Raw genomic sequence first — 24,327 nt, 5'->3', positions numbered from 1 at the left:
GGAGGATGGGAGGGGTGAAAATCCACCTAAGGGGTGGTACAATGAGCACTATCCAGGTGATGGGCACATTTATAGCCCTGACTCAGCCATGTATCAAAAACATCTGTACCCCCTTAATGTTTTGAAATAAAAAAAGAAAAACATGCATATTATTATAATACATACACATGTGTACTTGGAAAAACAAAATACCACATATGTCAATAGTTCCCAATTAATTGTAGTTAACTGAAAATTTGTATGCACCCTCCTTTTGTGTATAATTATCATCTTACACATTTTAATAAACTTATTTCCTCTTTGAATGCCATAGCTTTATTGCATATTCAATCCATTCCAAGTAACTATTGTTACAACATGGCAAGTGGGAGTCTTTTTAACCTATTTCCTTCATCCTTTCAGCATGGTCCTACACATTTTTATAAGGTTTCTTGTTTTCTGGCAGCCATTATAGCTCAAAATCTGTCCAAATTCCCCTCCATCCCAAGACATGGAATCAATTGACCTCTAAAGAGCCTTGATTCTTTTTAGTTGAACAACTCACTAGTATCAGTGAGTAATACATGGCTCATCAATGTCCATGAGTGCTGTACAAGAAAAAGAAACTACTGCTGGACCACTCTGGGGATAGAACTGGAAAACGAAATCTATTTCATTTAAGTTCATGAAATTCACAATTGCATTTCTCATTTAGCTTCAATATTAATAAATCATTTTAATGTTTTCCACCTCAATATGTCTAACTAACTTAGATTTTAACCCATCACCCAAACTGTAATTGTGTCTCCATTTATTTTACTTTCTTTTTATGTCTCTTTGACTGATATGACTTCATAATCATTTTATTGACCCTAAAGAATTCAAAGTATCTGATAAACTGCCTCTGTTCAGGCCTGTATGCCCATGTCAGGAATATCAACACATTCAGATCCCATGGAGTTATATTTCACCAGCTTAAGGCCTAATTTAGCAAAGATGCAATTTACAGGCTGAATGACTTTTACCCACTCTCTTCCCCTCTCTGGACCTCACTTAACTCATCTATATTAAAATAAATACATAAAAGAAAGAAAAAGAAAAGATTATGTCTAAAATTTTGTGATTCAAGAATGAATAAGGTCCAAGATCAAATCTGCTATGTTAACTCAAGGACCTTCATAGAATAAATATGGAGGGAAAGATGAGGTACCTATAAAAAACAGAACACTGGACCTGATTTGGCCATTATTTCCCCATGTGAACCTGAAGATTAAAAAGGTTAAAATGTGTGAAAGCACTTTACAAACTTAAGCCATGTATAAACTGTCTGAATTTTTATTACAAACTACCAACCATCGTAATGATTGAGTTAATACAGGCATTAAGCTGTTAAGGTGATCACTTTGCAGTCATTAAGTTCCCCTAAAGTCCATCCATCCTGGATTTTCAGTGTAGTGCTCTGCTTACCAGATTATGCAATGTTTCAGATACAGAAATGAATTCCAGCGATGAGAAGCAACCATTCACCCATGGGCCAAGCTCTCATCCTTTCTTGCACACCTGTCTGGAAGAGATCCAACCAGAAAGGCCCGCTTACCTGAGATAAAGTCCAGTCCAGGAGGGACTATGCCGCCAGGTGCTCTCTCCTTACATAGTGCAGCCCATGGCTGCATTAAGGTGTAAGGCATGCAAGCCTTCCTGCCCTATTTTACTCATCCTAGTTCCCAGGGATAACACTCCAAACTCTCAATCAGAGGTATACCTTTGTTTTCTTTCAAACATAACCAAAGAAATAAAGCTCATGACACAACAGTTTAATTACAGTATGCAAATTTTTATGCTCCCTGTCCCTCTTGTGTTTTACAGGTCACGCCTTATTTACAGGGGAGGAGAAAGCAGCTCAGAAAAGAGTGAGCGAACAAAGGGGGAGGATGAAACAGACCAACAAAGCAGTGCATGCAATCACAGCAATGTGGTCGGAAGGGTGCTAAGGGAGGAAGGGCCACAAACTCATCATCAGAGCTGCCATCATGTGACATCATTCATCATGCTTTGCTTTGGTTAAGCTGTATCTCCTTGGCATGGCTCAGGAGTGGGAGCAGACATTGCAAACAATAAATGATTTCTCCAAATTTATTTTTGGTTTATGTATATTAAAATATACTTTTTTGATATATAGTTTTATGAGATTTGGATAACCACCGTCACAATCCAGGTGCAGAGCAACTTCAACAACACAAAACTGATGTCCCCTTGCATTCAAGTCCTCCACCTCCACATGCCCTGAACCCCTGGCAACCACTGTCAGTTCTCCATCCCTACAGCTTTGCCTTGCCCAGACTATCATGTAAGTGAAAGTCTGGCTTCATTCATTTAGCATCATGTATAATGCATTTTAGATTTATTCATGTTGCTGCACGTATCTGTAATTTGTTATTTTTTATGGCCCCATAGTATTCTATTATATGAGTATACCAGTATTTGCCCATTTATCAGTCAAAGGACATTTAGGTTGTTTTCAGGTCTTGGTGATTACTAGTGAAACTCATTTTTAAATTTAAAAAATAAGAAAATTACATTGTACCAATGTTGACTCTATCAACTGACACATGAACCTTCATTCCGTAGACCACTCTATGACATAAAGATAAAAAGTCCCATTTTGGACATAAGTTTGAAAAATCTTTGTGATATTCAAACAGGGATGTCAAGGAAGAAGTTAGACTGCCAATCCCAGAGAGGGAGAGCCAGACCTATAAACAAAGAAGGTGTCAGACTATAAAGGAGAGTGGATAGGATCGTTTTGGTGACAAAAGAAAGTTTTGTCAGGAGGGGGGGTATAACACTTAGAGTTTTAGTACAGGAGGAGGAATGAACAAGGAGAACAGAGAGAAGACAAAAGAGTCAAGGGTGGCAAGAGAAGCAGGTGTATTTCCAGGAGAAAATGGTAGACAGAATGTCAGGAAAGACTGATCAACCACATTAAATGCTGCTGGAGGGTTGAGTAAAATGAGGGCAGAGCATGCCTACCACAGTTGCTTACAGGGACACTATGGTGACCTCAGCAAGACAGTGGCCATCTCAGAAGATCCCACTCAAACTGGAAGCACTGGGTACATGCCTAAGCAAGGACATTTTCTTTTTTATCACTAACAAAATTTTATTTTATTTTAGTGTAAAGAAATGCATGCGTTTTGTTTTAGCATGCTCAAAGTGAACATTTTGGAAATTAAATAAATGCAAAAGGAGACAAAAAAATATTTTTAAATCAATCACCAAGAATCCTATCATCTAAAAGCAATCCCTGCAATAATGTTGTATGTCTAACTTCTGGGTTTTCTTACTTGTTACGTTTTTATTCTTTTAACTTATTCTATATAATTGTGATTAGATTTTACACAACATTTTATGCACTGACTTTTACATTTTACTTTTTAATAAACATTTTCCAAGTTTTAAATGCTTTGTAAGCATAATATACTATAAAGTGAGCAAACCATAGAGATATTCATCCCATTTAGACTGTTTCCAATTTGAAGGCTGTTATAAATAAAGCTGAAATGAGCATTTTTCTATATAAACCTTCTCCCCAATTTTTTTGGATTATTTTCTAACAGAGAAATATCTGTAGGGAAATTTCTGAGTTACGTGTTAAGAGCACCCTCAAACTTCAAGGGTCTGTGTGCTGTGAAATTAGGAGAAAACTTCCAAATCAATTCCAAAACAAGACTATAAATTCCTGTTAGTTTTAATTCATCAACTCCCATAGACACATCTCATTTCTATATCCTTTCTCACAAATCAGAATCTTCCTTTTCCATTTATTCCTGCAAGTTCATCTAGAGCTTCCCTAATACTGGACATTAGAGCATCATGCTAGTGAAAATAGATGGAGAGAGGAGAGAAAGAGGCAGGCAGAGAGGAGAGAAAAGGAGGTGAGGGGAGGAGAGAGAAGAGAAAGCCATTTGGTACATTAATTTCAAGAAAGTCTTTGAGTTTTTGCCCCAAACATTTGCATTTTTTTCAGGCTGGAACATTGGCATAGCAGACACTCACTGATTTTGGGTTCTCTGACAGTCAAGCTCCTCTTTATATTGTCTCCCATTCTCCCTTTTGGGAAACTCCTATTAGGTGGAATCTTGGTGAGAATCCCCTGCCTGGCACTAGAAAACCCAAAGCAACCACAGTTCTTCCTATGTTGTCCTGGGTCAACAGGAAGCTGGCACATGAGTTGGGCTCAACAAGTTGTCAAGCAATTCTGGGGTTTGCATCTTGAGAGAGTGGTGCAATGACATAGGGACCTGAGCAGGCCAGTCCATGCTTCTGTTGTCACATCTGCTGCAATTTGTGATGACCAGCTTCCCTGGAAATTATTGGTTTCTCAGTCTGGTCCTTCTGTTTCTTGTTGCGTCTACCAACCCCTAAGAACCCTTCCAATAATCTCCCTTTTCACCTAAATTATCACGTGTCAGTCTATGTTGCTCATGAAGAAGTCTTTGGCTGAGCTAGGTGTGCAGGGCCAGGCCACATTTAGGATTTTGGACTTTATCTTTAGTGCAATGGGAAACTGCTCCCCAGGTGAAAAACTCTTTGGGCACAGGACTAATTGCTCAGGGAGGAAACAGAGATGTGAAAGATGAGCAGGAGTCAGTAGAAAAGAGAAACAGTAAGAACCAGAGGACACTCACATGGGATTGCTCTGCAGGATAAGGAGCAGACAAAAGGCTTCTGAGAGTGACTAACACATTGGGATCAAGGGCATTCAAGGGCATTCTCACTTGGCACCACCTAGAGACTGGGTGAGATCAGGGAAGAAAAGACAAGGACAGAGAGGCTGCAACTCTATGTGTCTGGAAGCTACTGCAAGGGCAGATGAGGTATGCCTGGACAGACGTTTTGTGCTGCTCCTGAGTAGACTTGCAGGGCTTTGTGTCGTCCATCTCACAGAGACAAAATGAATGAACAGTTTGGCAATAATTTGTCTTTCTGACAGCTCCTGACCCCTTCATACTCATCTCCAATATGGGAGGTAGAAAAAGGCCACCCTGGCATAAAGCCACCTCTCCCACCTTCTAGAAGAGAGTTTCCTAAACTTCACTGATATGATTCATTTGTGGATCCCGTTAAAAATTTAGCTTCCCAGGTTCTACCCCTGGAGATTCTGATTCGGAAGGTCAGGGGTAAAATCTGAGAATTTTTTAAACCACTTTCTCCATGTAGATCTTATCATTATAAACATTTGGAAAACACCACCATAAAATGTGTTACCTGAGGCAGGTACGTGTAACAGATACCTAGCGGGGAGCTCCCTAGTCATCTGTGGGATCTCAGAAAATTATGGATGGAAGGCCTGGAGTAATGGCTCTTAACTTTGCACACATCAGCACACTCTGGAGGGCTGCTGAAAGTACAGTTTCTGATTCAATAAGTCTGGATTGGGCTCCAGGAATTTGTATTTCTAATAAGCTCTCAGATGAGCAGCTGCTAGTGCTGGAACACAGTTTGAGAACCACTGGCCTACAAGAACCACAATGTCCACAGGTGGTTCACAGGTTGGCAGTAAGGTCTTGCTATTATCACTCTCCAATTCCCCCGAAGGCCCTGCACCCCTGACCAACAACCTTCAGAACAGGAGAGAGGATGCTCTACCCAGAATTGCATTCCCTGAGGCACCAGAGATTTAGTTCCCCGCCCCACCATGAATCAGAACATAAAATCTGGAGTGCTTAGTGTCATCACCAAGTAGACTCAGTCACCCAACCAAATCCTAACCCTTTTTGGACTGAATAAAGACAGAAGTGGAAGATTGTGGGAAAACAGATGCCCCTATAGTGGTCTATTTCTACAGTACAGCCTTGGGGGACCCATTGCAATGTCAAAGCAGGGAAATGGAGGCTAAAACAGCCTTGGAATGGATCCCTGCATGTTAGGGAGAGGGCAGCCGAAATGTCAGAAGCCACTGCTAGACATGTGTTTCAGGGGTGGGGACTGGGGAGTGTCTATTAGAGCCAGGTCCAGCCTTCCCACTAGGCTCTTCCATGCTCCGGAGGGATACCGTCACGACAGAGCAAGGACTACAGAGCCCTGTGCATAAAAACTTCCCTTGACAGAACTTCACAAGTGCCAATAGCAGGTTCTGGTGTTTTTTGTGAATTAACTTTCTCTATACTCACACCAACTCAGTAAGCAGACAATACTAACATCACCCTTTGCATATTGAGAGATTGGGGCACCAAAAAGCCAAGTAACAAGTGAGCCATTGGAGCCACATTTCAAACCCAGACGATCTGACTTCAGGTGCCACGGGCCTAACCTCTACCTGCTGTTCCTTCTCTTTTAACAGAATACATAGTTCTTGAGTGTCTACTATCTTCAAGTCAGTGTTCTAACCAGTTAGAGCTGGGGCTAGAGGAGAGGGGTGGTATAAAGTCAAAAAGAGACCTTCCCTGCCCTGGAAAAGATTATAATCATGGGGGCATGGGCAGGGTCATTTATAGCTAACTGTAAACCAAGGCAGACTACATGTGTAGGTGGAAATGTCCTGTTAAAGGGCTATGGGACACAGAAGAAAGCATTGAGGAAGTAAGTGATAAATCACAGCAACTTGGTAATAGGGAGGGCCTCTCACCTAAGCTCTAAATGGATTGAAAGCAAAAATAAAAACCAATCCCTTCAAGGTCAGCACTGGAAAGAGAATGCCCTGGGGGAAGAAGCACCTGATCCTAAATCTCTGACCCCATTTTCCAGATTCTCCTTTGCAGCCTTCTCTGGTTCCTGCTGTCACCATCCTGCCATCGTCAGAGGGTGGCAATCTTCATACACTCTGGCCTGGACAGAAAAGACCTTTCCATTAACTCCCCTCTGTCCGGCCAAGGCAAGTCTGGAATTAAAAATAATGAAAATCAATAGGCTCTTTACTAAATGCCGAAGAGCAGAAACTAGAAAATAAATAGTCCTATAATATCAAAACTCCATCTAAGAGGCCTGTCCATCCACACGGGAAAGGAAATCATGCCTGCCTCCTTCTTTTCTTGGGTCTTGGTCTCCCTTGACTTGGCAGATACTATTTTCATCTTTTTCTGTCCTGTGGACTCCTCAAAGTCTAGACAAGGAGATGGAAAATAATTCTTGGAGCTGGCGCCTGCCCTCTCAGGTCTAGCCTCCCATGTTACAACTCACCTCTTCTCCAAATAATTGAAAGTGATTGACTCTTTTCAGGGCTTTACTTTCTTTATGGTGTTTCAAAGAACGTCATGGCTAGCTTGTCTGAAATCAAGTCTGGACACAGTCATTAATTAATGGTATAAATTTGGTCTAGGCATTTAAACTTTCTGAGTTTCCATTTTTCTGTTCCTAAAATTAAGGATTTGTATTAGAGGTTAGTCCTGTTCCATTTCTGTTTTGTCTATGATTCTAGGGCTGTCTGTGAGCATGACTCAAGTTGCTCATTGCATATGTTTTGCCTCAGTGGTAATGCCTTAAGGAAAGCATCCTGAACATAAAAGTTCATGTCTAAGAGGAGGGCTCACAGCTCTAAGCTCAAAGATCTTTTTGCTTTTAAAGAGCAAGCCCAGGTGAATAGGACCTGAGCTTCCGGATCTCTAGCTTGCTGTGCATAGTATCTAAGGTACATTAGGACTAAGGGGACCCAGGAGACCTTTCTCTCCCTGGCAAGCTTAGCTGCATGTAGAAATAGCATTCTGATACCAAGACAAAGGCTGAGTCATCAGCTTCACCTTCAGACACCTGTGTCCAGTATCTGAGCTATCAGAAACTACAAGTGGGATTTAAACTAGCCTCATGATATCAAGCACTTTCCCAGGATCTACAAACCTCGCCCTGGGGTCATCACCAAAGGGCCATCAGCACATGAATGGAAATGACTGTTAGCCAACCAGTGGTACTTACAGTTTCCTTTTTATATGTAATATATGTGCAGAATTGTAATATGATGACAATAAAGGTCAGACTCAGAGAGGAAAAGAACTCCAATGGAAATAACAAAATGGTTTAAGGCGACCCCAACTGACATCACGAGTATCTATTCTTGTGGCGAAGTTCACACTGTTGGCTGGAGGCTCTTCACCACTAAAGGGGCAGAGAGTTTAGATGCTTTTGCTTTAACAGGAGGTCTGGGAGAGCCAGATCTACATGATGCAGATATTACAGAAGCAAGATGAAAACAATCCCTGTGAGAGGACAGGAGGGATCAAAACTGGGGAACCCTGCTCCAATGAAGTTAGGAGATCAGGGGGGCAGGAAGCAAATATTTCCACCTGGATACAGAACTAAGGGATACAAACCAAAGGAAAAGATGAGAGGTGGGACCATGGGAGAAGATGGGTGAGCAGAATGCTAGTCTCGGGAGACACTAGAAAACATCTCTAATATCAATAATGATATTAACAGGTGGCCTTTGAACATCTGGGTAGTGTGGAGCATGGGAATCAGCAAACGTTCTATCAGTCAATTCAACCCTCCAAAAAGAACATGTGTTTTCTTGGCTTCATGATGTCATGTGCTTCCAACTGAATTTGCTTTCCACCACCTAATTGCATGACATATTAATTATATATTACTGAGTAGTCATCTCCAACATACTTGGAAGCTTAAAACACCATACATTTATTATTTCATAGTTTCTGTGGGTCTGAAGTCCAGGTCTGGCTCTGTTGGATCCTCTGCTTCAGAGTCTCATCTGAAGGCTGTGATCAAGGTGTCAGCCAGGGCCACAGCCTCACTGCAAGGTTAGACCGGGAAAGCATCCTCTTCCAACCCATGTGGTTGTTGGGTGCAGCCTGTTTCTCATAAGCTGTCAGTCTAAGGGCCTCAGCTTCTTGCTGGCAAGGGCCTCAGCTCCTTGCCTTGTGGCTTTCTCCGTAGGACAGCTTATACCACAGCAGCTTGCTTCTTCAGAGCCAGCAAAGGAAAGTCTAAGACAATGTTACAGTCTCATGTATATGCAACCACGTATATGCAATCACATATCCCATCGTGTTTGCCATATTCTATTTGTTAGAAGCAAGTTAAAGGACATGTCCACACTCAAGCAGAGCAGATTATATGAGGGCATGATTACCAGGGGGTGAGGACCACCCTAGAGTCTGTTTGTCACACATAGATAGAGCTGTCTGTTGGTGCATGATATTAATGCCACTCTTCTGTTCTCCTTGAGAACTTAAGCAAAGACAGCATAGTATTGGCAATGAGCTATATCACTTAGTTAAGTGCAGGTTGCTGGATCAGCTCTCTAGTCATGCCAGGGTTAAAGAGACAAATTTGTTTCTCCTTTCTGTTGGCTACCTGATGAATTTCCTTTCCAGAAATCAAAACCTTTCCCCAAATACTGCAGACAGAAATCACTAACTAGATATAATGTGGTGAATAATCTAACAGGGGAAAGTGTAGGGATCTACCTTTGGGTACCCCCCAAAACTACTGCACAAGCTGTGGCAGAGCTTAGTAATAGTGGCTTGTGGACAAGGTTTAAGGGGTGTGGCCAACTCAATGTGAATCACAGCGTGGTGTGGCTGCCAAGCACAGAGAAGGCAACTGTGGGCTGTGTTAGACTCGATAGAATCGGTCTAAATGGAGTCCTCACTTTGTGCTACTCTGACCACATGTGGAATATGGTATCAATTGCAGACCCCACATTCTAAGGGAGACATGGGTCAGTTAAAGCAACTGAGAAGGAGAACCTCCAGGAAACTGAGGAGAGTGAAACCACGGGAGCTAACAAAATGAATAAGATCTGAGACTATTTAATTGGCAAAGACAAAATCCTAAGGTGGAGAGCAGAGCTATTGTCAAACACTGGAGGCTGTCATATGGATGAGGAATTAGATGGTTTTATATGAACCAAGGGATAGAACTAAAACGCATTAGCAGAAGTACTGGAGGACGGAATTTCTGCTCAGGGTAAGAAACATTTTCCAGCAGGCATGGCTGTCACAGCAGAGAAAAGAAGCTTCTCATTGGAGGTCTTTGTTGAGTCATTCACTTATTCCACAAACATTTATTAGTTCTCACTGACTGCCAAACACCAAATTATGTAGAGGTCCAACAAAGAAGATGCATTCCTTGTCCTCAAAGAATCCACCTTGAATAGAAGTAAATAATCAATTTCAATAGAAGACTGCAAGTGTTAAGTGCTGAAGTAAATAGCAACCCCCGTAACTCAGATATCTATTTCTTGCTCATGTCACATGTAGGGGGCCACAGCTCAGCTCCCGTGGCTCATATGCCTTCTCATTCCGGAAACCAAGCTAGAGGAACTTGGGACAAGAGGACAATATGACAATTAGACAATATGTCTGATCCTCTAGAGAGAAGTAGGAGCAAATGATTGGAGAAATACCGTTGCTACCATAATGCCCTCAGAGATATGCTATAGGAGTTGAGAGGACAAACTATTCCTTCCTCCAGAAAGGAATTAGAGATTTTACAGAAGAGGTAACTCTTCAGGAAGACCCTCAAAGATGGAGATCATTCCTGACAGTCAGACTAATCATACTCACTCTCTAAAAATCTATGTTCACACATAGATTTATTATAGGGAATAATACATTTCAATGTGAATGTTTATAAATCACTTAGCTCTAGTCTAAGCTGGATAGTTTTCTTGCTTGGGGAGAGAGTTGAAGAAAGTAAACAATCAAACTTTCCACTCAGGGAGAGAAAACTACAAGAATTTAAATGAGGTAAGTGAAATTTAACAGTTGAGAAATTATAACTATGAAAAACTAGGTTAATCTGGGAACGAAAGGGAGTGAATCAAGAGAAACATATAAGAAGCCGAATTTAATTAAGGAATCTAGAAGGAAGATATTAGTAGCTGTTCTCTGTGAGGAATAATAAATGAATGATTGTCTGTCATTTTTGGTTTTGAAGGCCTAAATTGTATTCCTCCTCATGCTTCCTTCCTCAAAAATTAATTTATTTACTCTATCTGTGAAAATTCCACAAATGGAAGGAGAATAATCAGGCTGATTAAAGTTTATATATTTGTCTGTTTATATGAAATTTTTATTGTCTGACCGCCAGGAGAAAAGGAATTCATGGTAAGGTAGAAGAGAAAAATTGTCCCTTTTTTAAGTGTGGCCAGTGGACCAAGGGAATTTGGGTGGGGCAAGAATGGGCACTTAGCCTAAAACACTTCATTGCTCATATTGCTCTCTTTTTAATATTTAATACATTGTATTTCTGTGTTTAGGGAGTAGTTTTGCTTTGTTTTGTTTTTTTCTTTTCTCTCCTCGTGCAAAATCATTCTTTTAACACTTTGGGGATTAACATGCTAAATGCCAGCTGCACCATGCAGAGCCTGTGAGGATGAATGCTTCCCCACAGTTTTCAGTTTGAAAACCGTCTTATTCTTCTCAGAGGAAAAACACAATTTTAATGTTTTAAAAATATCATTGTAATTGTAATAAAAGCATGACAGTGTTTCCCTCTACAGCTAGTATCAGCGCCCAGGGAGGGCATGATTTGAGGTGAATGAGGTGACTTTCAATCCTTCTGAATTAATAAAATTATTGTTATAAAAGGCAAAATCTAGTAAGTGGAAGTTAGAAGGTCTAGTTGGAGTTCTGTGTCCAAAAGTATGATCTTGGCTAGTCATAATAACATTGAGCACTTAATATGTGCTATATATTGTTCTAAGATTTTACATGTAATAACTTGTATAATGTAATCATTGTAACAATATCATAGGAGGTAAGTGTTATTATCCCCATTTTATAGTTTACAAAACTCAGGCAAAGTAACTTGTCTCAAATATAAAAGACTTTCTAGAAACCAATGACAAAAAGACAAGCCCACAGAAAAATGGGCAAAAGATATGAATAGGCACTTCATAAAAGAGGATATTCAAATAGCCCTAAACGTAGGAAAAAGTATTCAACTTCATTTGTCATCCCAACAATACAAATTAAAACCCAAATGACACACCACTACATACTTAATAGAGTGGCTAATACTAAAAAGATTGCTACTACCAAGTACTGGAAAAGAAGTAGAACAACACTGTTGGTGGGCGATGAGTGGGTCCAATCTCTGGGAAACAGTTCAGCATTAACCACTCGAATTTGGCATTTGCAAATCCTGTGGTACAGCAATCTCACTCCTAGGTGTGCACCAACCATAAATGTTTGCAACTGTGTACCAAAAAACAGACGTGTATTCATAGAAGCAGGATTTGTGAAAGTCTTAAACTGGAAACCACCCAAATACCATCAGCATGTTCATACAACAATATAATTCAGCAATGAATTCAGCCACAGGCAACAATGTGGATGAATTCCATAATAATGTTAAACAAAAGGACTAACAGAAGGATATTGTATGATAGTATTTAAATTAGGTTTCAAAGTTTATACAATTAAACTGTAAGTTTAAAACTCAGGATAGTGGTGAATTTGGGGAAGAAGGGAAGATGTGTTGATGAGGAAGAGAAGTGGAAAACTTCTGGTGGGATGCCAATGTTCTTCCCCTTGCCCTGGGTGGCAAAGGAAAACCTATTTGTACATCTTGAACCCACTTCTTCAATTCTGGTTCAAGAATTGGGTTAAAGAAAGGGTTGTTCCATTGCTTACCTTTCTTCCAGAACTCCATGCACAAACACCAGGAAGTTTGATTTGTTTGTCTCCTTCTATTGAAACATTACACACTAACTGAATTTTTTTAAAGGAATAACCCTTCCCCTGCACCTGTTCCTAAGAAATAGGAAATCTAAATATACAATGAATGTTATGTTTAATAAAGCTAAACATAAATAGCTTTAAATGTTAAAAACTTACAAACTCTCAGATACAACAAACTGGCAATTTTGATTCTGTTTTTTCTTTTCTATTTCACCTGCTTATTTATATGGCCTCTGGGTGGTGGAATTTTTTTTTTAATCTTTTTCTCTTTCTTTCTAATTTTCTGTAATTTTTCCAATTAACAATAGTGAACAAGTAGTAATTTATAATTAAAAATGCAAAAGTAAACTTTAAAGATTCAGATTAACCCTTGAATACAGAAACTTGTAGGTTTACTAGCTAGGTGCAGTCCTCTCTGAGGTATCATTTTGGTCTTGTAAATGCTTCTTTCTCCCCTCATGCTTTCTGTAAATTCAGCAGAGAATTTTGCTACTCGAAAGTCCTCTATCGAAACTGAACCTGTGCTTCCTGGACGCCTGCTCAGTCCCACCTTCTGTGTGAGGGCTCCCCTCTCCTGACCAGTCAGCTAGAACCAGAACTCCTTAAAAGTCTCTTGTCAAGATGATCTTATTTATCTGAATGTATCAGACATGTTGAAGGTTGGTATACATTTCTAGAACACAGTGGTATCCATTTCCTGACTGATTGAAGGATCTATTAATTAATCAGTATCCAGAAATTTGATTTGGTGTTATTTTTACTTTCTTTTTTCTCTACTGGAATATATAATGTGAAAGGTAATGTACAAGTCACACAAATGATGAAAAAATATTATAAAACATGACTTCAGGGTACTATTTCAAAGATTTTAAGAAGTAACATATTATATTTCCTTGACTTCAAGATGACATTTTTTTTACATTTTAATATTTATGGAATTGAGATTATTTCATGATTGATGACATGTCACCACTGTTGTTGGCCAAATAGTCAACACAATGCTGACGTCACTGCCTGCTCATTGATGGACTTCCTCCTGTGGCAGGCAGCTTCTACACTGGCCTCCAGAGACTCCTGCCTCCTGGTGTGTATGTTTGAGAGACTTTGAGTGTGGACTTGACCTAGTGACTTGCTTCTAACAAACAGAATATGGTAAATATGACAGGATGTCACTGCTGAGATCAGGTTACAAAAGACCTGTGGCTTCTATCCTGGGTGTCCTCTTTGGCTACCTCATTTGCTCACTCAGGTGAATCCAACCACCACATTACAATAGGAACACTCATACACTGCTGGTGGCACTGCAAACTAGTACAACCTCTCTGGAAAGTAATATGGAGATACCTCAAAGAACCAAAAGTAGAACTACCATTTGATCCAGCAATCTCACTACTGGGCATCTACCCAAAGGGAAAAAAGTCACTCTATAACAATGACATCTGCACTTGAATGTTTATAGCAGCACAATTCATAATTGCAAAGATGTGTAAACAACCCAAGTGCCCATCAATATATGAGTAGATTAATAAAATGTGGTATATGTATACCATGGAGTATTACTCAGCCACAAAAATCAATGGTGAACTAACACCTCTTATATTATTCTGGATGGTACTGGAGCCCATTCTTCTTAGTTAAGTATCACAAGAATGGAAAAACAAGCACCACATGTACTCACCATCAACTTGGTACTAACTGAGCAACACTTATATGCACATATGCAAGTAACATTCATAGAGTGTCGGGCAGGTGGGAGGGGGGAGGAGAGGATGGGTAAATTCACACCCAATGAGTGCTATGTGCACTGTCTAGGGGATGGGCATGCTTGCATCTCCAACTTGGGTGATGCAAAGGCAATACATGTAACCTAAATGTTTGTACACCCATAATATTCTGAGAAAAAAAAAACTGCCCTACTGAGAGTCCACATGTCAAGGAACTGAGGAATTCTCTGGAACAGCCAGCAAGAAACTCAAACCCTCAGTCCAACAACTTGTAAAAAAATAAATAAATACATTTTGCCAATTGTCTTCCCAGTGAGCTTGGAAACAGATCCCACCCCAGAGAGCCTCTGCATGACAGCAGCCCTGGCCACTACGTTGATTCCACCCTGAGACACCTGGAGCCAGAGAACCCACCTAAGACATTCCCTGATTCTTGACTCACAGAAACTGTGATATAATAGACATGTGTTGTCTTAAGGCACTAACTTAGGAGGGGTGATTTGTTATGCAGCAATGTATAGCTAATACATTCACATTATCATCACTTCAATAGAGATATGAGCATTATTTGAAGTACATATGAAGAGTATAATTGTCACTTAAAAAGTGTTTAAAAACACACTGAGATTTGACATTGGAATAAAAAGGTAGCATATATGAAAAAAAAACACCGGGGTATATATATGGTTTTATGAAGCCAATGTCTTTATTTGTAGGAATGGGCAAGAATTCTATATTCTCTTGCAAACTAACAACCAAGTGCTTTACAGGTCTTTGTTAGCTGCTAGCTACATAACACCACAGACTGACTGGCTTAAACAACAGAAATGTATTGTCTCATGGTTCTGAGGCTAAATAATCCAAAGTCAAGGTGTCAGGAGAGGGGGTTCCTTCTGAGGGCTGTGGGGGTGAATCTGTTCCATCCCTCTTTCCTTCGCTGTAGGTGGCTGACTTCACCCTGTGTCTTCACATCATCTTCCCCTCTGTCCTTATATCTGTGTCCAAACTTTCCCTTTTCATGAAGACACTAGTCATGTCATATTAAGGCCCACCCTAATGACCTCACATTAACTTGATTACTCTGTAAAGACCTTATCTCTAAATAGTCACATTCTGCTGTACTGGGAGTTACAACTTCAACATATTTGGGAACATATAGTTCATCCCATAAAACCATGTAAAATAACATATTCATAGGTTCCAGGGTTTAGTATGTGGAAATCTTAGGGGAGCCATTATCCATTATTCTGCCTATATCAAAAGCGAATGATGACAGAGAAACCGTGGGAAATTTCCTACCTGCTCCGGCATGAATGGCATGTCACCACTGTGAATGGAGTAGAGCTGTCAAACTTAGAAAATAATGTGCTCTGCATAAGAAACACCTCTCAGTCTTGATTATTCCAAAAGAAATGGGCAAGTTGTTTGGTTTTCCATGGAGGGCCTCTTCCTCTTGGTCTGTCCCTTCAGGGTCACTTCTTTGCAGGTGAATACAAGTCAACTCAGGCAATATCAATTGCTCTGGTTAATGGCACTACTTGAAATCAGTAGCAGAAGGAATATTCCCTGTATTTGGTCATTTAAAATACATGGACCTACTGTGTGCCATGCACTGTTAGTGGCTTTCAGCTATATGATCTTACATAAATCTCAAAATATTGTAGCATACGTAAATATTATTGTATTTTTTATGAAGGAAGAAATGAGGTTCAGAGAGGATATGTGAGTGAATTTGAAAGACAGAGATTCAAATTTAGCTTTATCTGACCTCAAAGTCTTGCTCTTTGAGAACATTCCTTTTTTACTAGTCCTTTTAAGCAGCAATGACCTCTAGAGCAGATGCTGTCTGTTCACAAGAAGGACTGTTCCTTAAACGGTCTGTAGTGCAGAGGTCATTAGGAGTGCTTAAGAGAGTTGAGGGTTTTTTGCATTTTTTTTTTCTTTCTAAGGAAGGTGGAACCATCTGATTTAATTCCTCTTTATAATAACAACGTACATGCATTCAGTGTGTACTATGTGCCAGGTACTTTGTGTGTAATAATATGAGAAAGGTGCATTATTATTTTCCTTATTTTATTTTATTTATTTATTTTAATTCATATATAAAGGCAGTACAAACATTTTGATTACATGTAATGTGTTTGCCTCTCTCAAGCCAGGGCTACAAGCGTGCCCCTTCCCCCATACAGTGAGTTTACTCCCCGACCCCTCCCCACCTGACCAGTACCCAATGAGTATTACTACCTTGTGAGCACCTCAGTGTTGATCAGTTAGTACCAATTTGATGGTGAGTACATGTGGTGCATGTTTTTTCATTCTTGTGATACCTCACTTCAAAGGATGGGCTCAAGCTCTATCCAGGATAATATAAGAGGTGCTAGATCACCATTATTTTTTGTAGTTGAGTAGTATTCCGTGGTATACATATACCACATTTTATTAATCCACTCATGTATTGGTGGGCACTTGGATTGTTTTGACATCTTTGCAATCGTGAGTTGTGCTGTTATAAACATTAGAGTGCAGATGTCTTTATTATAGAATGTCTTTTTTCCTTTGGGTAGATTCCTAGCAGTGGGATTACTGGATCAAATGGTATTTCTATGTTTAGCTCTTTGAGGTACCTGCAAATTACTTTCCACAGAATTGTACTAATTTGCAGCCCTACCAGCAGTGTAAGAGAGTTCCAATCTCTCCACATCCACACCAGCATTGGTTGTTTGGGGACTTTTTGATAAAAGCCGTTCTCATTGTAGTTAGGTGATATCTCATTGTGGTTTTGATTTGCATTTCCCTAATGATTAGAGATGTTGAACAATTTCTTATATGTTTGCTGGCAATTAGTCTGTCTTCTTTTGAGAATTTTCTGTTCGTGTCCTTTGCCCATTTATTGAGGGAGTTGTTTGAAGAGGTCAAACGCTCACTCTTTGGTGACGATATGATATTGTATCTAGAAAATCTCAAGTATTCCACCAAGAGACTCCTGAAATTGATAAATGAATTCAGTAACATCTTAGGATACAAAATTAATGCACATAAATCCGTGGCATTCATATACACCAATAACAGTCAAGCTGAAAATCAAATCAAAGACACAATATCTTTCACAATAGCATCAAAAAAATTAAATATTTAGGAATATGTTTAATGAAGGAGATGAGAGACATGTGTAGGGAGAACTACGAAATACTGAGAAAAGAAATTATAGAGGATGTAAACAGATGAAAATCCCTACCATGCTCATGGACTGGCATAATCAATATTTTCCTTATTTTATAGAGGAAGAAACTAGGGTGAATTAACATGGGTGAAGTCACAGAGCTAACAGTGCAGAGCTGGGATCTGAACCCAGCCAGCTTGTTCTCTTGGAGTTTACGACATCTATCAATGTCTGTTTTGGTGGAGTTCACTTCCTGTTCTCTTTCTGCTTTATAAGTAGAGCCAAAATGATACAGACTATGAACAAAATAGACTCACAGTAACCCACGGAAAAATCCGTAGCCATAACAATGAAAGAACAGGACAGTACATAATAAGTGATAACTATGGGCCAAAGAAGAAGTGAACTAGGAGCCAGGCAAGAAAGAGATCAAGGAAGCTCATAAATTTTTCAGTTTTAAATAAGCCTCAATAAATGGCATGGCTTTTCCCTGCTCATGCAACAAAGACTAAGACAGATGAGAGCAAAGTCTTTGCTTTATTACCAAGAGAGGCTAGTTTGGAGAGTAAAACCACGGAAGAGCCAAGAGACCAGCTACCCGAACCCCAGAACTAGGCACACTTATGCAGGGTGGAAGTAGCAACCCCAGATAAGGGCAGACCTCTCTCCTACAGAGAGGCATCCAGAGGGCAGCGGAGAAGCCTTGTGAGCTGGATGCTCCCCGCAGCCAACTTGCTCCCAAGAGGAAGAAAGACAGAGCTGATGGGAGCATTTGAAATTATTCTGCCCAAGTTTACCAATAGATAAATCCCTTCATTTCCAAAGGCAGAATGTTCCTGTCAACTCAAAACAGGTTCCAGGAAAAGCTGAATCCATAAAGGCAGGCAGATTCCAGATAAGGAACACGAGCTAGGAAGGGCATTATATTCTCCAAAGAATATCCCATCCCAATACCTATCTGATTTTTAGAGGTGCTGTCTCTAGCTAGGTTGTGTACCTCCAGGGTCTACACCAGTGCTGGGCAGACATTAAGAACTAGAGAATTAAGTGATGCTGGAATAAATGAGTGACCATTGACACAAAATGAAATCTTGAAGCACCACATGAAATCAAGGGCCTCAATGTGAGATAAAGTTTTCTGGGAATTTTATCTCTATAACATCTTTTATGTTTAAGGGCTAATTATATGTGGGGAGAGAAAAACAATTACATTGCAAACTGAGCTTTAAGCCTAGATTTTCTTTCATCAATTAGTTTACTCGATGCAATCATAACAATATCATGAATGTTAGATTTAAATACCTTATGTATAGTTAAATTCCTTGAATGTAAGTACCTTTTGAAGACATGAATAACTGAGATCTCTTCTCCTTCATTTAAAGAAATAAAATACACTGGAGTCCTCTTTCTAGTTTTAGATAGTGCAGAAGGTAAGAGCAGAAGGGGAGAATTATATCATGAGACAGTAAGAGCATGAAACAACTTAACTTTGACCTACATCTAAATCCATATCGGCTAGTATCATGCTGGAATGTGCAACCCTCAAGAAGTTACTTAACTTCTATGTTTTTTATGTAAAATTAGGATAAAAGGAGAATATATTCAAATCTTCTAACATAAAGCTACTCAATAAATTTTTATTTACTTCCACATACCACTCCCTTGTTTCCCATATTATCTAATGGGTTTTCCTAACTTTGTACAAGATAACTGTCTTTCACTAGTTTACAGAGCTTAGTTTATAATAAATATTATTGTGTACATATTGAGACATCCTAACTTGATCATTTTAAATATCAGATGCCATATATATACATTTTTTTTCATTTAGGAGCTAATTGCCTGAGGTTTAAAGCATTATATGGAATACTTATTACCACCACTTTCAAAGGAGAACCGTATATATATAATAGCTAGCTCCTATAAGTGACAATGTAAACTCTTTCAAAGAAAAAGTGTAACAAAAGTCTATGGAAAGAGAACTCTAACATCTTTTAAGGGACTTCTCATAGGTTTGGCTTTGTTTTAAATCTGGAATCAAAATAAAGGTTAGAAAGGAAGAGTCAGCCAACACTGTTAGGTTTCGGCAACACCAGGGCCACAATCTAGAGGACTTCAGTGAGGACTCCAAGACAGGAGAAGGCTGTTAGAAATACCACGTGCTGCTTGAAGCTGAGAGTTCAGGGTAAGACGTAAGGGTTTGACAGTAACAGTTTAAACACTCCTGTGAGATTCAGGTTGAATTGTAATTTTCTGTCCATGCATACCTGTGAGTTCCTTTAAGTAAGGGATTGAATTCCATTCGTCTCCATAAATTCCACCTATGTACATAGCACAGGGGTACCTAATAAATACTGCTTCAGCTGAACTGATGGGACTGTGAGAAGAGGGAAAGATTTTTGTGTTTTGTTTTTGTTTTTCCTGAAGGGTGTGAGCCTCCTAGTATCCTTGAATAAGGCCAAAAAGAGAAAAATCAAGACCTGTTCATCAAAGGATCAGCCGGCTTTCGTCCCAGCAAACCTAAAATCAAAGAGAGTGACACAATTTTCCATTGCCCTGAGAGCATTCCAGCACTCAGCAGGCTCTAATAATTTGAACAAGGAGATCACTTCAAAGCCTGCAATATTGCAATTTTTGTAGTGCTGATGTGTGTAATTTGGGCCAAAGTTTGACACAGGATCAGAAACAAAAGCAATATATTGTCTATAGTTGTTTATCCAACACAGCAAATGGACTACAAGCTATTTTTATGAAATTGTATTTTGCATACATACTTTACCTGAATCAACTAGGCAATCATCTTCTGCAATATCACCATCTACACAGGGCCAAACTTTCCATTAGAAGTCGGAGGCACAGTGCCTAGAGCCCATGGTGCTCACAGGACCTCTCAAAAAATGTTTAGTTTCTTTTAAAATAAAAAAAAGGAAGTTTTAAGTTAAAGAAGATATATAAATAAGAAAATATATTCATCTTTATAGTAATGTAGTTATAAAATATAATTGTAATTTATGTGTGTGTCTGAAGGAAGTGGCCCATAAAGGCAAAAATCATAAGTGTCATAACTAAACTGATATAGTTTGGATATTTGTTCCATCCAAGTCTTGGGTTGAAATATGATACCCAATGTTGGAGGTGGGGCCTAATGGGAGGTGTTTGGATCATGGGGAAAGATCCCTCATGAATGTCTTGGTGACATCCTCATGGTAATGAATGAGTTCTTGGTGTATTGTTCCCACAAGAACTGATTATTAAAAAGAAACTGGCACTTCTTTCCTCTCTCGCTTGCTTCCTTCCTTGTACCGTGTGATAATTGGTCCCCTTCCCCTTCCTCCATAAGTAGAAGCTCCCTGAAGCCCTCACCAGAAGCAGATGCTGTCACCATGCTTCTTGTATAGCCTGCAGAACCGTAAGGCAAAGAAAGCTCTTTTCTTCATAAATTACCCATTCTCAGGTATTCCTTTATAGCAACTCAAATGGACTAAGACATCAACCCTGTTACCACACATGCCAAGCGTAAATCTGTTGTCATAAAGGAGATAAAAATCCTGTTTTCAGAAAAATAAAATCAAAGAATCCATTAATCATAGATGCATGATTGCTTTTGCATACATACAAAGTCGGGAGTTGGGATGGTCTGGTGGGGGAGGCAGGTGGTGGCTGAGCTGAGTTAGAAGCAACCACGATTCTCCATGTTTTGTGGTTGTGACCCTCAATTCCTCTCTCACTAGCAGACTGCTCCAGCTAATTAGCAAATCAAAAGAAAAAGAAACAATTCTAGACCTCAGCACAATCAAATTAGTGGAGTTATTTGAGGATATCATTTTCACACAGTGTAATCATGGTCTCTTTGTTTTGGTCAAAAGAGCGAAAATTATCTTTCAAACCCAATGCCTTTCCCTCTACCCAACTGGCTCTATGGTTAGTGGCATTTCCTATCTGCTCTCATCAGTTTTATACATGATCTTTTCCTATAAAGACAGGAATGCACAATGTACAATTAAACAACACCCATCAAGCTTCCCACACAACAAGGACCTTTTAAAAATACATTTGACTTTTAAGGTGATTCAGCAGTAAGAGCCATTAGTGCACCATCTAAATCAGGACTTGGAAAGTTTATTAAAATTGGATTTTTAACCTGATCCCAATTTCCTCTGCTTATAAAGAATCCCATTGGACTCCTTAATATTCATGCTATTAACCTGAAAGATTCAAATGGCCATTAAGGGAGGAGAGGCTATATAGGGCAGCCCAATAGACAGGAGTTACAAATAAAACCCTGCTGAGTCCAGGCAGGTAAAATAGTGTGGATCCTGGGCATCTTCAGAAGCAACCTCTCTCTTTTCTTCTCTCTCCTCACCTCCCTTCTCCTCGCCTCCCCTCTCCTATCACATATTTGTTGGAAAAGAAAATAATCAAAAACAACAACAGCAAATATAAGCCAACCGTACAAATAGAACACTGGACTAAGAGTCTAGTTTTTGCTGCAAGGGTAGCTACCCTAAATAAATCACTTCTTCCTCTGGTGCTCTAATGAACTCCTTCAATTATAAAATAGGGAGTCTGGGCTAATGATTTCTATGATGGCTTATAAGCATGCACGTTGGAGTCATGTGAGAGCTAGGACTTGAATGTCAGTCCTACCACTTACAAGTATGTCACTTTGAACAAGTTGCCTAATTTCTCTCTAAACCTCAGTTTCCCCATATGCAAAATGAAAGAAAGGTGCAGCTCATGTAAGTCATTTTGCATGGTACCTAGCACATAAGCCTTGGATATATCTCAGCTGGTATTATTACTGAATATAGACCAAACTCATGGATCAGTGGCTTTTGTTTCTATTTTACTCTTTGAGCCATTGTCTTCTACAGAAAACAGTTATAATTTAACCAATGCCAGTGAGTTTCTGTAAAGGTGAGCTACAGGTGTAAGCCTTATTCTCCTTGAGATAAGATTTTATGCTGTCTTAGGGGAGTGTAGATGTCTTAACTTTCCATCTCTCCCTCAGTAACTGGCATAGTGTTGAACATATACCAGGTGCTCCATAAAGACTTTGATATCTTAGAATATTAACGGTGCAGAGATCATCTACTTAAACCCTCTCATTTTTCCAGTTGTTGACACTGAGGAAGAGAATATTGGGCCACACATCTAGAAGTGACAGCCACTTCTACAGCTGACTACTACTATGTCTTCTAAAAGCCTCTGTTCTTATGCCTATAGCTTAGAAAGGGAAACATGTCTGACCTAAGCCCTAATTCCTTGAGGGAAGTTCAATTTAAAAACTTTTTTTTCCTTTTTTTTAAAGTATAGTATATTTCAGACATCATGCAAGGTGGTTCTTGGGGGAGACAATTAAATCGTGGCACCCATGCTCAAGGCATTTATAATCTAGTGGGGAGGGCAGATCCTAAATAGATATTTTCAACACAATGTTTGTGTTGTTATAGAAGAACTAAGGTCTGCTACTGTATGAGCATCTGGATAGAAAGCCTAACTCATGACTAAGAGGCTTCAGGGAGAGCTATTTAGGAAAGGCTGGAAATGTCTGGGCAGAGACAGAAAGCTAAATAAGAACAAAATAGCTGTTGATACTTTTATTTATCTGAACATATTCATAAGAACAATGATTACTGATCAATGAATGATTCCTGGAATTGAAAGGAAATGCCAGTCCTCAAATTCTTGTCACTTGGTGCATGTACCTGTAGTCATTTCCTGTAAATGGAAGCTTCTAAAAGGAACTCAAGGTTGGGTCCTGGGGTTCTAGTTTCTTTCAATTTCTTGTGGTGGGGAACTAAGTATGTCAGTAACCTGCTTTAGCTTGCAGGGTGCAAATAGAATCATTGCTAACCCACTTTGTCTCTCACAATGGGTTGTGAAATTCATACTGTGGGCACTAAAGCACTTTGAACCCTTTAGAAAAAGTAATCATACCAACTTAGAGCATCAGAATCACTCCCTGTTTTGAAGAACTCATGATTTGCACTGTGCTTGATTGCTGTTAGAAGCTTAAAGGCACCAGAAATTGACAGGGCTTTATCTCAGACTTCCATGTAACCCACACAACCTCATATATGATTTTACACAGCTTCATAGAATAAAGGAGAAAAGCACTTATTTTAAATCTAATGTAAGTTTAAATGCTAAGACTTTTCAAACCGGGACTTTAAAGTGACTTTTAAAAATTCATATTTTTCACTTAAAATAGGCATGTCAACGGTAGTCTGACTCAAAGAAGTAGCTAAGGTCATTCAACTCCTAAAATCTTATTTTCCATAAGCACCATTAGGATTAGGTGTCAGCTTCCAGAATGCTTCTGGTTTTATCAAACAGCCAGAAAATACTGGTCATTGCTTTGCTTTCCAAAAGGGCTGCGGGTAATCTTTGCATGAGTTAAGGGTTCAAGTTCCTATAGAAGCTTTCCCTTAGATGGGAGAATATTTTTAAATTTAACACATTAATGTGAGTTGTATTTAACTCACGCTGGTTTGAACCCGGCGCCTAGTGAAACACATGTAACTCACATGCTGCATATAACTCATGCACAGAAAACAATAAAAAAAGAACAATTTTTTCATTAAATTAGAAAGATTCCTTTTGTTTTCAAAGTTGTTATTCTATTTCAGTAATAAAACACCGTGGCCCCAAGGGAAAACTTTTTTTCTAGTATGGCAGTCAGTATGTTAAAAAAAATTAATGAAATATTTTTTAAAAGTAAATCACTAATTCTTCCAAATATGTATATCGTAACATTTAAGATATGGAGGATCTATTGAAATCTCATCTAAAGGAAGTTACTTTGATGTACAATCGGTTGGGT

This window comes from Lemur catta, chromosome 4, assembly GCF_020740605.2.
Source record: "Lemur catta isolate mLemCat1 chromosome 4, mLemCat1.pri, whole genome shotgun sequence".
Classification (NCBI taxonomy): Eukaryota; Metazoa; Chordata; class Mammalia; order Primates; family Lemuridae; genus Lemur; species Lemur catta.
The sequence above is the reverse complement of the archived record's forward strand: the minus strand, read 5'-3'. Positions refer to the sequence as shown.